Source organism: Pongo abelii, chromosome 2 (assembly GCF_028885655.2).
Source record: "Pongo abelii isolate AG06213 chromosome 2, NHGRI_mPonAbe1-v2.0_pri, whole genome shotgun sequence".
Classification (NCBI taxonomy): Eukaryota; Metazoa; Chordata; class Mammalia; order Primates; family Hominidae; genus Pongo; species Pongo abelii.
The window spans coordinates 93684329-93700499 of record NC_085928.1 but is presented as its reverse complement, the minus strand read 5'-3'; the positions used below and the strand labels follow the sequence as shown (position 1 = coordinate 93700499).

At 37.6% G+C, this 16171-nt stretch overlaps 1 protein-coding gene and 1 pseudogene across 27 annotated transcripts in view; one reads left to right on the top strand and one right to left on the bottom strand.

Annotated features, from left to right (window-relative positions):
- The window catches only part of FHIT (fragile histidine triad diadenosine triphosphatase), a 1506756-nt gene that overhangs the window by 880991 nt on the left and 609594 nt on the right, over positions 1 to 16171 (bottom strand). The gene's annotated exons all lie outside the window — the stretch shown is intronic.
- Positions 1291 to 15461, top strand: LOC100460227 (transcription termination factor 1, mitochondrial-like; annotated as a pseudogene).

Sequence of the window (16171 nt, the reverse complement as noted above, 5' to 3'; positions counted from 1 at the left end):
GCGATGGTCCAATTCACCTATGCAGTAACTTACATTGATCATAACAGTATTTTAAGTAATATCATCCATTAATTTCTTAAGCAAATATTTGAGTAATACCTACTATGTGCACGACCCTCTGCCAGATGCTGCAAGATATATTCAGACATAAAAGAAACAATCTTAACCTTTAAGAAACTTGTAATCCAGCAGGAGAAAAAGACATTTTGTAGAAGTCTTATTCAAACAAAATATGATTACATAAGATAAGGCTCCATCTAAGCTCTCTGCATTGCAAAGCTGATGGCAAGAACTACATTTCCCAGAATACTCTTCCCTGAATGGTTTGAGTGAAGTTTACCAATAAGAACAGAGTGAGATATGGAAGAAAAAGAGATAAAGAAACTGTTCTTCGGAAGTCAGACAAATGTGCACAAATGAAGTCTTCCTCACTGCTGTACATTGAGAGATGTCCCTGCTTTCCTTATTGAAACTCTGATCTGTCTATGAGTTATTAACACCCTTGTCAGTAACATCACTTGTCATTAGGTCACAATTCTTGGAACTACCATTGTCTAGGTTCTTCTATTCCACATGCTTTGTTTCTGTGCATGTCGAGTCCAACATGTGTGTATATTTTAGGTAGTGTCACCTGTTTGGATATGCACAAGACCTATTTACACAACACCTGTTACAAAAACTCACCCCAGATGTTTTCTTGTTTGTTCAGTTTAATTTATTATACAAATCTTCACATTTGCAAATATAAGCAAAAGTGATTCTAAGCCAATACAGGAAATTCACAAAAGCAACACCTGGTGTCAACATATTTCATCACATTTTAATGATTATGATGTGTACAAGTGTGCTGAAAGTTTCTCCTCCATACTCCTTGATTCTTTTTTTAAAATTTTTTAATTATACAGGTAATACACTTCTAGAACTAATAAGCAATCATAGCAAGCTTGTGGGACAAAAGTTAATATACAAAGTCAATTATCTTCTTATTGCTAGCAATGAACAATTGGGACTTGAAATTAAAAACACAATACCATTTACATTAATGCCAAAAATTTAAATACTTAGGTATAAATCAAACATGTAAAAGATCTATATAAGCGAAACTATAAAACTTTGCTGAAAGAAATACAAAAGATCTAAGAAAAAGGAAAGCTATCCACATACGCAGACAGGAAGTCTCAATATTGTCAAGATATCAGTTCTTCTCAACTTGACCTATAGATTCAATACAACCTCAGTTTTAAAAATCCCAAGCCAAAGTAAAAGCCATCTATGGCACACAGCATTCTGAAAGGTTTGGGCTACCTGACTATTATGGCACCAAGAAATCTCTGGTATATGAGAACTTTCACTTTAGTTCAAGATGTTGGATGACCTGATTTTCAGCAGAAATGCTTTTCAAATCAGTTTCATTTAGGCTTTTTGGTGTGAAGTGAAACAATGCAGACAATGAGCCTTTGGAGAATGAGGAACCACTGAATAACTTACTATGGAAGTGGATACTGACATGGCAAAGAAACGACAGCCTGGAGTTTTTAATAGAATGTTCCCAATGAGCAGGACCTGAAGATGTTTCTTCATTCCAAAGGAGCTAGCAAAGAAGTGATTGTTAGCATCATATCAAAATAACCACAAGCTATAACACACACTCTTCAAAGTCTTTCAGAACAATGGGATCTGTGAAGGATTATGATATCAGACCTTGACACTGTAAATATTTTGGGCCATTCTCCTGAATGCTTTCTTTTGTCCCATGAAAACCTAAACTTAGGGATTATATGAGTTCCTCTACTCAGCTGGATTTACCTGTAAATGCCTTTATTGATTGTTGACCAATGTCCCTTGTACCTTCTCCAATAGTCTCAATCTGAATAAACAGATGGTTAAAGTTTTGCAGGAAGTATATTTTTCATTGGGTCACAATGATCCCACAGATTTTGTAAGAAAGATGATTTTTTAAAACTCTTTCATCTTAATTCAGAGCACCAAGCAGGTAAAAGCTAACATTGAATTTTTATTATTATTATTATTATACTTTAGGTTTTAGGGTACATGTGTGCAATGTGCAGGTTAGTTACATATGTATACATGTGCCATGCTGGTGCACTGCACCCACTAACTCGTCATCTAGCATTAGGTATATCTCCCAATGCTATCCCTCCCCCCTCCCCCAACCCGACAACAGACCATCACTGGCCATCAGAGAAATGCAAATCAAAACCACAATGAGATACCATCTCACACCAGTTAGAATGGCAATCATTAAAAAGTCAGGAAACAACAGGTGCTGGAGAGGATGTGGAGAAATAGGAACACTTTTACACTGTTGGTGGGACTGTAAACTAGTTCAACCATTGTGGAAGTCAGTGTGGCGATTCCTCAGGGATCTAGAACTAGAAATACCATTTGACCCAGCCATCCCATTACTGGGTATATACCGAAAGGACTATAAATCATGCTGTTATAAAGACACATGCACACGTATGTTTATTGCGGCACTATTCACAATAGCAAAGACTTGGAACCAACCCAAATGTCCAATAATGATAGACTGGATTAAGAAAATGTGGCACATATACACCATGGAATACTATGCAGCCATAAAAAATGATGAGTTCATGTCCTTTGTAGGGACATGGATGAAATTGGAAATCATCATTCTCAGTAAACTATCACAAGAACAAAAAACCAAACACCGCATATTCTCACTCATAGGTGGGAATTGAACAATGAGAACACATGGACACAGGAAGGGGAACATCACACTCTGGGGACAATGCTAACATTGAATTTTTACAGGCAAGTTTCAATTTGAACAGTAGGTAATTGCTATTTCTAATATGTGGTCCAGGAGCCAAAATCCTAGACCTTTCCAATGACTATGCCAAAACAAACCACACAAATATCAAACAGAAACTGTTTTCTCTCTGATGTACTGAAGAAGAGGTACAAAAGCTTGCCTTAAGTTATCCAGATGTGGGGAAAAAAAGTTATCCAGATGTGATCTTTTGGCAGAGAAAAAGTTTAGTGAGAAGAATATTTTAGCTTGGTGCAAAAGTAACTATGGTTTAAAAAGCAATCTAATGGATTGTCTTATAGAATAATAAATTAGCCTTTTGTGAAAGTAATTTGTGATAACTGAAAAATCCTTGGGTTCTGGATTCAAGCATAAGTACTTTATAAAGTCAAATCAAAGAATTAGTAAATGCTGGCTGTAACTTGAGGACAAGCATCACTCTTCTACTCTGGAGTAAAAAAAAAAAGATACAAAGTAAATTTAAAAAGTTAAGCAGAACACTGGGGAATTTTTGAAAGCCAGTCATACAATGTAGTGGTATCTTTTCATTTTGAATTTGGGCCTTTCAAAAAGGAGGGGTATGATTTCTTAACCACAGATAGATATATGTAATGATTCTTTGGCTATTTTGTTTTACAGGTTTATGAAAACTCATGGTTGATATGCTCAGGTGTAGTCCTCCTAGCCACCTCTTTTCCAGTTTGAATTACTCCAACATACCATTATTTGATACAGGCTGTGGCTGCTGTAGAAATGGTAGTGCCATGGTGGTTTGCTGAACAGATCATCCCATCACCTAGGTATTAAGCCCAGCATCCTTTAGTTACTCTTCCTTACGCTCTCCCTCCCCACAGCACCCCTCCAACAGGCCCCAGTGTGTGTTGCTCCCTCCATGTGTTGATGTGTTCTCATTATTCAGCTCCCTATTGTAAGTGAGAACATGTGGTGCTTGGTTTTCCGTTCCTGCGTTCATTTGCTGAGGGCAAAACCTGATTACTTTGAAGACAAGTTCTACTGTGGCAGGCAGAATCATGGCCACACTTAAAGATGTCAACGTTTTAATTTGAAGAAGCTGCAAATATGTTATGCAAAAAGATTTTGCAAATGTGATTAAGTTGAAATTTTATTAAGTTAAGGGCCTTGAGATGACCTTAAATCATCTGGGTGGACCTAATATAATGCTAAGGGTCCTTAAAAGTGGAAGAAGGAGGCAAAAGAGGTCAGAATGATGCAGTATAAGACAGACTTGACCACTTTGAAGGAGGTGAAAAGGAGGCTTTGAAGAAGGAAGGGACCATGAGCCAAAGAATGCAGGGGGCCCCACAGAAAACTGAAAAGTCGATGAAACAGAATCTCCCCTAAAGGCCCCAGAAAGGAATGTAGTACAGCTGGTACCTTTTCAGCCCAGTGGGCCCAGTATCATACTTCTGTCCTACAGAACCACAGGAAGATAAATTTGTGTTGTTTGAAGCCACTGAGTCTGATAATTTGTTACAGCAGCAAAGATTAACATAGCAACTAATTAGATGATTTGTTGCATTATAGGTGGTCACAAAATACAATCCTTTAGTATCATGTATTTTTTCCCCTTACAAGAGTAATTACCTTTAAAAAAGCTATCTACCATTCTAGAATCACTGTCATTGTTTATAATAAAGTTCTTTAAATGTGTGCACAAAAAACTAAATGTGAATAAAATGTAAATAAAGGAATATTTTTGCCTAATAAATATAAAGAAAATGAAAATCCCAGCAACCTATTTTGTGGATATTAACAAACTGATTCTAAAGTGTACATGGAAAAGCAAAAGATCCAGAATATGCAAGACAATATTAAATGAGAAGAACAAAGTAGGAGCACTGATACTACCCGACTTCAAGAGTTACTATAAAGCTATAGTAATTGAAACAGTGTGGTATTGGCAAAAGCCACCAAATACATTAGTGAAACAGAAGGGAAAGCCCAGATAGCCTTTTCCGCAAATGAATCTAGAACAACTGGATACCCACATGCAAAAAAAAAAAAAAAAAAAAAAAGAATCTAGACAAAGACCTCACACTATTCACAAAAATTGACTCAAAATGAGTCACAGACCTAAATGTAAAATGCAAAACCATAAAACTCCTAGAAAATAATGAAGAAAGTTCAGCTATCTTGAGCATGAAAGTGACTTTTTATATATAATACCAAAGGTGCAATCCATGAAAGAAATCACTGATAAGCTAGACTTCATTAAAATTGAGAACTTCTCCTTGATATAAGACACTGTCAACTGAGAAAGACAAGCCAAAGGCTAGGAGAAAATATTTGCAAGAAACATGTCTGATAAAGAGCTATTATCCAAAATATTTTTTTAAAAAGTCTTAAAACTCAATAAGAAAAATAATTTAAAAATGGGCAAAAGACCTGAACAGACACCTCACCAAAAAATACATACAGATGGAATATAGGCATATGAAAAGAAGCTCAACATGTATTATTAGGATATTGCAAATTAAAACAATGATACCACTATATACCTATTAGAATTGTGAAAATTCAAAACAATGACAACACCAAGTGCTGGTGAGGATGTGGGGCAACAGAACTCACATTCACTGTGGATGGGAATGCAAAATGATATAGCAACTTCAGAAGACCCGCAATATTTTACAAAATGAAACGTACTCTTACCATACAATCTGGCAATTATAATCCTTGGTATTTACCCAAAGTAGTTGAAAACTTATTTCTACACAAAAACCTGCACACAGATGTTTATAGCAACTTTATTCAAAATTGCCAAAACCTGGAAGTAATTGAGATGACCTTCAGTAAGTGAATGAATAAACAAATCATGGTATACCCAGACCATTATTCAGCCATACTAAAAAGAAATGAGCTGTTGAGCCACAGAAAGACATGGAGTTACTTTACAGGCATACTGCGAAGCAGAAGGAGCCAAATTTTAAAGGCTACATACTGTGTGACTCCAATGATGTGATACATTGGAAAAAAAAACTATGAAGACAATACAAAGATCAATGGTTTGCAAGGGCTCAGAGGAGGGGGAGGGAAGGAGGGATGGCTAGATAGAACACAGGGTATTTTTAGGGCAGTAAAACTATTCTGAATGATACAACAGTGGTTGCATGTCATTCAACAGCTGTCAAAACCCATAGGATGTACAATGCAGATTGAACCATAACATAACCTACAGACTTGGTTAATAATAGTGTATCAAAATTGGCTCATCAAATGTAAAAAATACACCACACTAATGCAAGTGTTAATTATAAAGGAAACTGGGGGAGTGGTGGGGCATATGCAAACTCTGTACTCGTTGCTCAATTTTTAACCTAAAATTGTTAAAAAAGAAATAGTGTATTGATTTCTTAAAACCAAGTAATATATAAATAATAGTCTTATAAAAAATGTCAAACCACTTGGAAGTATCCAGACTAAAACATTTAACTCCCAAGTGATGTTTTCACACCAATCCTTTCATTCCTGGGGTAAATGCTCCTCACAGTTTGGTATTTATGCTTCCAGTGTACTTTTGATTTTTTTTTTTTTTTGAGATGGAGTCTCACACAGTCACCTAGGCTGGAATGCAGTGGTGCTATCTGGGCTCACCGCAACCACCACCTCCTGGGTTCAACCAATTCTCCTGCCTCAGCCTCCCAAGCACCTGTGATTACAGGTGCCCACCACCACGCCTAGCTACTTTTTGTATTTTTAGTAGAGACAGGGTTTACACTACGATGGCCAGGCTGGTCTCGAACTCCTGACCTCATGATCTGCCCACCTCAGCCTCCCAAAGTGCTGGGATTACATCCATGAGCTACCGTGCCCAGCTCCAGTCTAATTTTTAATATGCTTACTATTACACTTATTTCCAAAAAGTGTTTAAACATAAATGGAACCATTTTATAAATATCATTCTGAAATTTGGACAGTTCCTTAAAGCAACTACTAGTGACTGTGCTGAGCATTATGTGAAAAAAAAAAAAAACTCCAGAAAATACATGTCCAAGGTAGTCACTCTACAAACAAACTTTTGTCTTTCCAGAGCATTGTACAGCAATAGTCATATAGTATGGGCTCTAGAAATACTTGAGTGGTTGGCAATTAAGTCAAGATGAAAAGGAATCAGGACATTAAAATACAGCTACAACTGGGAGGTTGAGGATGGAAGATCACTGGAGCACAGGAGATTAAGGGTACAGGGAGCTATGATCATGCCACTGAACTCCAGCCTGGGTGACAGAGTGAGACCCTCTCAAAAAAAAAAAAAAATACAACTACACGGTCTGACAGTTAAATTCTAGAGAGAATCAACCTTTCATCCACACAGCTAGTATGCCAATGAGGTGTCCACTGTGTAGGGAGAACTAACCCTCTGCATTTTTCTTAAGGATTTGAGTTCTCTTAGCTACACACAACATAGGAATTGTTATCCCCATCTTAGAGGCAAGAAAGCTGGGAGTCAGGGAGCTTAAATAACTTGCTTGAGATGACTCAACGATTGGTGACGGAGTCAAGATTGAAAACCCGGGCAAGCCTGCACGTCTCATGGTGCCCCTAAAAGTACTTTCTACAGGTAATAAGTACCCAAGTGACCCTTTCCTCATCAGTCCCAAATTGGCCGAAAAGATCATTTGTGACCAACTGGAACAGGATTATATCCTTATCTCAATCAAAACCATGTTTCCATTTGTCCCCTTCCTTAAAGCAAAACACAGTTCCTTATGTGGATTTTTTTGAAACATACAAACCTAGATTTTTTTTAACACATTCTGGTGCTCAGTTGCTTAGGAAACTGCTTTTGTCATTAGGTGGGAAGGACTAACACACTTAAGAGAGAGAAAGGCAAAGGGGGAATATATAGTAAACCCAGTGTTGATGTGAATTTTATCCACAGGGAATATAACAAAACAATCACAACTCAAAGGGAAAAGGAGCTTTTTGAGTCGGTTGTGAAATAAGCTATTAAGTCATGCAAATAAATCCAATGTCAGCACTTCAGCCTGGGCTGATTGGATGCATGCATTAAAACTCATACTTCATAAGAATTTAAGGCCTCTGGTGTTCTCAGTTTTTCTTCTTTTTCACTTTGGGGTTTTTTGGTTGGAGGGAGGCATTTCTAGAGAAAGCATGCCTGCTTTACGCTAGAATCGCTCATGAAGTAGAGAATCTGTGCATCAAGGTTTAAAACAATACACTATTCCAAAACCTTATCCTTCATCAGTAGTTTCAGCCTTTGCCACATTTCTGAGCTCTGTGCTCAAAAGAAGCATCTCTTCTCCCAGGCTCCTGCACCCAACTAGGCAGGGATCCGACATTCAGATAATTCAGACAGTACACACATTCATAACTTCAAGATGCTGCTGTTGACAGTCGTATACCTTAACTTGCAGTGGGTGCAAACACAATCAGCCTTTTCTCCCACGAAGCCCATCTTTAGAAGCACTGTGAGATTTTTGCCTGTCTTGTTCAAGACCATACCTACAGTGCTTAGTGCGGCACCTGGCACACGTAGCAGATATGTAACAAGTAATCACTAGTCTGTTACATGAGCAAGAAATAACTTTTTTAATGCAATTGCATGGCTGATCTATTTGTCACCAAAGTGTAACCTCCCCTGTCCAATATGCCATCACTTTATTTTCCACTGCAAGCACAAGATCTTGCAGCTCAAGAAACAACTGTGCTACATGGCATGCTCTAAATTTGACATGCCATCTCAATTTAACGTGATACTGATGTAAGCCAACAGTCCCATTTTACAGATGAGATATTGGAGCTTTACAGAAATCAAGTAATCTAGCCACAGTCCCAAAGCTAATAAATGATAGAACAAGGATTTATATCCCACCATTTTAGCTGTAAAACATGTTCATTTTTTTCTTTTTAAATCTGCGCTGGGCTGTGTTCTCACCTCAAGTGAAATACTGTATGTTTGTATCACTCAACTCGCACATACCAAAGCTTAAGAGCCTTTATGACTTATAAAAAACAATTGCTTGAGAGGCACTGGGTGATATGTAGGCTCAGTTAAAGCAGAAGGAACAGCACTAGCATGTCATATTGGTAAGACACAAATTAGATTGCAGTTAGAAATGGACTGTTATGGTAGTAAAACTATGGAAAGAGCAAGGAAGTCCTCGTTTTGGGGTGTCTTCAGGAACACACTGGTTAACCATCTATTTGCCCAACCTGATTTGGTCTTTAAACTTGCTTGAAGCCAGGTGGAGGGAAGGCTTCTCTCAAGGTCAATGTCTCCCTCCATACCCCCCACTTCAGGATCTCCTATGCATCAGGCACTGTGCTATACAATGAGTAAAACATAGTGTTTGCTTTTGAAAAATTCTACAATACATGAACAAATAATTATGGCAGAACATACTAAGTACAATGTTATAGTAATACAGAGAAAAACAGAAAAACTGACTCAGCCACAGCACATTCAAAAGGGCTGTTTAATCCATGCCTAAGTGGAGTAAGGAGGCCAAAAGTTAATGAGGAGAGCATCCCAGAGACAAGAAATGGTAGAGCCAGTGGTGTGAAGGCAAAAGCCAGTAGGATGTATGCAGAGAATTCCATGCAGTTCAATGGTGCCAGAATGCAAAATGAGAAGCAAGGAGTGGTAAGAGACAGCAGGAAAGCTTAGCTTACTTTTTAATTCAGCCACGCTGAGCAGCTTGGGCTTCAACTTGACAATGATGAACACATATTTGGCAAGATTTGGCAGAGGACAGGTTGGATATGAAGTTTAGAAAAATCCCTACAGCTGGTGTGGATTTGAATGGAATTGGACAGAAGACCAGCCCAAGTTAGGAAGCTGATGGAGAGTCCCAGCAAAATACAGGAATCTGAGCAAGTTTTATAGTTTTGTAAATATAGGAACCTGAATGAGAATAGGAATGGAGAGAGAGGATTGCTTTGACAATGATTCCAAAAGTAAAATATTCAAGAAGGGTGGGAATGGAGTCTACCAAAAAGAAAAACTAGATAAAAGCAGAATAAAAACTTGGAATAAATAATATTACTGAAATTACTTAGCAATGTTAATAATGTTAAGTGTGTCTGTGGTAGGCCTTACCCTCTGGCTCTCTATTATTCCATATGTGGTCTTTTCTGACTGGCTTCTTTCACTTAGTGTAATGTTTATAAGGTTCATCCATGTTGTAACATGTATCAGTACTTCATTCCTTTTTTTGCAAGACGATACTGAATTGACAGGATATGCCACATTTGTCCATTCAGAAATTGATAAGACATTTGTACTGTTTCTAGTTTTTTTTTTTGAAACAGTCTTGCCCTGTTGCTCAGGCTGGAGTACAATGGCACGATCTCAGCTCACTGCAATCTCCACCTCTCAGGCTCGAGCAGTCCTCCCACCTCAGCCTCCCAAGTATCTGGGACTACAGGCACATGCCACCATGCCTGGCAAATTTTTGTATTTTTTGTAGAGATGAGGTTTCACTATGTTGCCCAGGCTGGTCTTGAACTTCTGAGCTCAAGTGATCCACCTGCCTCAGCCTCCCAAAATGTTGGGATGACAGGCATGAATGACCACGCCTGGCCTTGTTTCTAGTTTTCAGCAAGTATAATGTTGCAATGAACATTCATGTACAAGCTTTTGAGTGGACATATGTTTTCATTTCTCTTGGGTATATATCTACAAGTGGAATTGCTGAATCATATGGCAATTCTTTTTTCAACCTTTTGGGGAAATGATAGACTGTTTTCCAAAGTGGCTATACCACTTTACATTCTCACCAGCAATGTATGTTCAAGTTCCTCTATGTTTTCTTTTCAATTATAGCCATCCTATGAGGTGATGTGGTATCTCACTATGGTTTTGATTTGTATTTTCTTGATGACTAGTGATGCTGAGTATCTTTTTATGGGCTTATTGGTCATCTGTATATCTTCTTTGGATAAATATCTATTCAGACCTTTTGTCCATTTTTTAAATTGGGTTATACAAATATTTATATATTCTAGATACAAGTCTCTTATCAGATATATGATATGTAAGTATTTTATCCCATTCTGTGGAGTTTCTTTTCAGCTTCTGGATGTTATCCATGGAAACACAAAAGTTTTTAGTGCTTGTGTCTTTTTCCATTTGTTGCTTGTATTGTCTTTTTCCATATGTTGTTAAGACATATCTAAAATATTTTGCCTAATCCAAGGCCATTTGTTATGCTTATGTTTCCTTCTAAGAGTTTTACAGTTTTAGCTTTTACATTTTGGGCCAAGATTCATTTTGAGATCATCTTTGTATATGGGGTCAGGTAAGGATCCAAATTCATTCTTTTGCATGTGGAGACCTAGTTGCCCCAGAATCATTTGTTTAAAAGGTTTTTACCATGAATTGTCTTGGCAGCCCTGTTGAAAATCAGTTGATAGTAAATGTGAGTTTATTTCTGGAATCTCAGTTCTATGCCACTGATCTTTATTGTTATGTCAGCGCTACACTCTCGATTCAGAGTTGTCATGAGTTCTGAAACCAGGAAATCCTCCAGCTTTGCACTTTTTTTCAAGACTGTTTCAGCTATTCTCTGGATCCCTTGAATTTCTGTATGATTTTAGGATTATCTTCTCAAGTTTTACAACAATATCTGCTGAGATTTTGATAGGAGTTGCATTGAATCTTTATGGCACTCAACAATTTTTGGCACTTTTAACAATAACTCTTCCAGTCTCTGAACATAAAAAGTCTTGCCGCGTATTTAGATATTCTTCAACTTATTTCAAATATATGTAAATTCGGAGTTTATATTTTTCGTTGCTTTTAATTTATTCCCAAGTATTTATTCTTTTTGATGCCCTTATAAAAGGAATTTTCTCAGTTTCATTTTCTGATTGTCTATCACAAGTGAATAGAGAAAATTAGTTTGTGTATATTGTTCCTGTACCCTAAAAACTTGCTCAACTTGTTTATTTCTAATAGGATTTTTAGTGGATTTAAGATCTTCTATATATAAGATCATGCCATTTATAAATAAAGTTTTTCTTCTTTTCAAATATGAATGCAGTTTCTTTTTCTTGCCTAATTTCCCTATTTAGAACTGTTAGACAATGTTGAATGGAAATGGCGAGAAGGGATATCCGTGCCTTCTTCCTTATCTTAGGGGAAAACGCTCATTTTTTTTTTACTGTTAAGTATGATACGAGCTGTGAATTTTTAATAATGCTTTTTATCAGGTTGAGAAAGTTTCATACTATTCTATTTCCTTGAGTGTTTTTATCATGAAAGGGTGTTAAATTTTTTCAAATATTTTTTCTATGTCTATTGATATAATCATGTTGCTTTTATCCTTTATTCTATTGATATGCTATATTACATTTATTAGTTTTCATATGTTAAAATGATCTTGCATTTCTGGGATAAATTCCACATGGCCATGGTACAAAATATGTTGCTGGATCCAGTTTGCTTGTCTTTCACTGAGGATTTTTACATCTGTATTGATAAGATATTGGCCTGTAGTTTCCTCACATTGTAATGTCTGTCTGGTTTGGTTAACAGGATACTATTGGCCTTATAGAGTGTATTGATAATTTTTGGAAGAGTTTCTGAAAAATTGATATTAATTTTTTAAATGTTTGGTAGAATTGGCCAGTGAAGTCATCTGAACTTGGACTTTTATTTGTGGGTATTTTTTTATTATAAAAAATATATATTCAGTCTTTTTACTTTTGATGGGTTATTCAGGCTTTATATTTGTGGAATCAGTTTTGTTTGTATCTGTTTAGGAATTTGTTCATTTCTTCCAAGTTATCCAATTCATAGTCATACATTTGTTCATTGTTTTCCCTTGTAATCCTTTTTCTTTCTGCAAGGTGAGTAGTAAGGTCCCCTTTTTTAACTTTTGAGATGGAGTCTCGCTCTGTCACCAGGCTAAAGTGCAGTGACAGGCTGGAGTGCAGTGGCGGGATCTAGGCTCACTGAAACCTATGCCTCCCGGGTTCAAGCAATTCTTCTGCCTTAGCCTCCCAAGTAGCTGGGACTACAGGTGTGCGCCACCACACCCGGCTAATTTTCGTATTTTTAGTAGAGACGGGGTGTCACCATATTGGCCAGGCTAGTCACAAACTCCTGACCATGTGATCCGCCCACCTCAGCCTCCCAAAGGGCTAGAATTATAGGCGTGAGCCACTGTGCCTGGCCAGGTCCCATTTTTTATTCCTGATTTTAATAATTTGAGTCTTCTTTCTTTCCTGCTTAGTCAGTCTAGGTGAAGTTTTCTGTTTTGTTCATCTGATGAACCAACATTGGTTACATTGATTCTATTGTTTTTCTATTCTCTATTTCATTAATTTCTGTTCCAACCTTTATTATTTTCTTCTGTTTTGTGTAGTTTACTCATTTTATAGTTTATTAAGGTGAAACATAGGTTACTGATTTGAGATTTTTTAAAAATACACGTACTTAAGTTATATGTTTCCCTCAAAGCACTGTTCAGTTGCATTCTATAAGCTGTTATGTTACATCTTCATTTTCATTAATCACATAACATTTTTTCTCATTTTCATTGTGATTTTTTAAATTGACTCATTGGATATTTAGGAGTGCGTTGTTTAATTTCTGTGTATTTGCAAGTTTCCAAAAATATTTGTTAGATTTTTAATTTCACCTTATTGTAGCTAGAGAATATACTTTATATGATTTCAATCCTTTGAATATATTGAGGCTTTTATGGTTTAGCATGTGGTATATTTGGAAAATGTTCCATGTACACTTGAGAACAATGAATATTGAAGGTTTTATCTCTTTCCCTGATATTTCTGTTGTCTGCCTCAATTGGCATCACACCCAGCTGTTATGCTTCACTAATTACTGGATAATCATTCTATTGTTTTGAACAATACCCTAGAGGCATAAAGTTCTCCACAGTCTGACCCAATTAAATTCAAGGGCCTTTGGGAGTTAGTTCTTCAGGCCAATTTTTCCTTACTCCAGGAAGGCTCTCTTACCTTTACCTTTCTTTGATGCTCTCTGATCATCTAGGTAATCTATGGGTTAGCTTGTGGATTTTATAGAGCTACCAGCCTCCTTTTAATTGCTTATCACCACAATGTCTATTGCTTTGGAGAATGACCTTAGTTAGCCTTGACATTGCCCACACTGTTTCAAATGAAATCAATTTCTATGAGCTTCAGAGTTCTTCTTATGGACTGCCTCTACCCCTAGCAAAATCTGTGCCTGGAGCTCCAGAGCTGGCAGGCAGAATAATATCTATACTTTCTGAGTAGGGGACTGGTTGGGGGTGGCAGCCTCTGGCTTTCTTAGCTTGCCTCTCTCAGCATGGAAGCTGCCTATGAGTAAGCTGAGGCAAAGGGGACTGGGGCCTCAATATTCTCAGCCTCCCATACCTGGGGTAGAACATCCACCTAATTAGTTGGGGGTAGGTGGAAGAAGGTAATTCCTAAACTTTCTGCCCCTCTCACCAAGAACTTAGCCTCTGCAGTTTAGGGCAGAGGGAATGAGAAATTCTAGTGACCTGTTCCTCAGTAAGATACCACATCCTTTCACTGGAAGCTGAGGGGAAAGGGAGCACCATCTCTTTGGCCACATCTGCCCAGAGTGGAGGCTCCATCTCGCAGAGATACATGAAAGGGATAGATAGCAGGCTGTGTCTGACATGCAACAGACTCTCATGTTCTTATGGAGATTCTTCAGATTTTCTCACATAAGTGCTTTTGATTTGTCATATTCCATTAGAATAATTTCCAGAGACTTTAAATAATGAGTTTCTTTATATTTTTCATCAGTTATGGATGTTTTCTGGGAAATGGTCCATGGAGCACCTTATTCTGCCATTCTGGAAATAAAACTCCAAGAAACTTCTCTTTAAGCATCTGAGACTTAGAGGTTGCTTATTACTGCAGGAGAGCCTAGTTTAGCATGATGAAAGCCATGTCTAGTATTAAAGCAGAATTGAAGTCAACTCAAACAAAGTAAAATGATTTTCCAACTCTATCTTTCTCTGATAGGTTCTTGTCCCTTAAAGCTGAGTAGCCATCACTGGCCAGATTCTAGAATAATGCCCTTCCTGTTTTTCTTTTGTTCTGTTGTCCCCACTTAATTGCTTTAATGTATCTATGTAGACTGCCTCTATTAAGAAGTCCCAAGTTAATGTAGGCTACTTGCAGTCTTTGAAACACAGTGCCCATTTAAAGATGACAACCCTAGAATCATAAGAGCAGGGATACAAACTATTTTATTCACTCTAGTATTCTCAGAGCCTAAAACAGTGCCTGGCTAGCCTGACACTTGATAGCTGCTCCCAAAACGTAGTTTTTGAATGAAAGTGTCAGGACCTTGCTCCTGTTCCTTTGTTATACTGGCTGCCCTGAGGATCAAAGTGTATGGGAGGGTTATTTGTCTTATGTTATCTTTCTGAAAGTATCCTCCCAGAGACTGGTTCAAACAGGGACCCTACCTGACTCCTATGTCCTAGAGGACTCTATCAATAAAGTGTTCCAAGATTCTTCTAGCCAGGAGGTCTGGCTTCATTTTCGAAGTTATCTCAGAAACCTAAAGGGTGTACTCTGGTATCTTTAACTGATGTGACACAACTAGTGTGATTCCATCCGTTTTATAAACGAAAACCAGTGTGAGGAAGTCGACACCAAAAGACGACACTACTGGACAGAAGGCAAATGATTTTGAATAATCAGCCTCTACCCTATTCCCCCAGGGAGACTAAAATGCTCTAGTTGCATTTTAACTAAGCATATGCTCTGGTTGATAACAACTAAGCAATGCTCTGGTTGATCACAAAGGATACATGTTTGTCCTCTTATTTAGAGTTGCAAGAACCCACTGTTTCCAAAGCAATCAAAATCCTATATTAAGGGGACCATGTCTAGAAGCTCTAGAAAATTCCTGAAATAGTAACACAAAAAAGGAGTCACTGTACCACCACCACAAGCCTCTCTGGGAACTAATTGTGTTCTAGATGCAAGAGACACTTAACCCAGCATTTGTCTTCGCAGTGTCTGCCTACTATGTGAGCCTTACGCCATCCCTGAGACTCTGCCAGGCCCCTGCCCATCCACTCAACACTTACAGTTGAACTTTGCCAGGAAATCCAGCTCATCTAGATCTCCAGCTTTCTAATCCTTCCTCTCACCCAAGACTGACCCACTCCTTGTCCTATCTTGACTTCACTCCAGTTTATAGAGTAATTAATTCATTGGTTAATTGATGAATTCAATTAAATCAATGTCTTACCTGAGTCCCTGTTAGGATTCTTTAACCTTTTTTGGAAAATAGCCACATGTCAAATTTACTCTCACTTCTTCCCAGGTCATTTAAAAAAAAAAAAAAAAGCACAGAAATAACTGGGTAAAAAACAGCTCTCAATCTTTGCC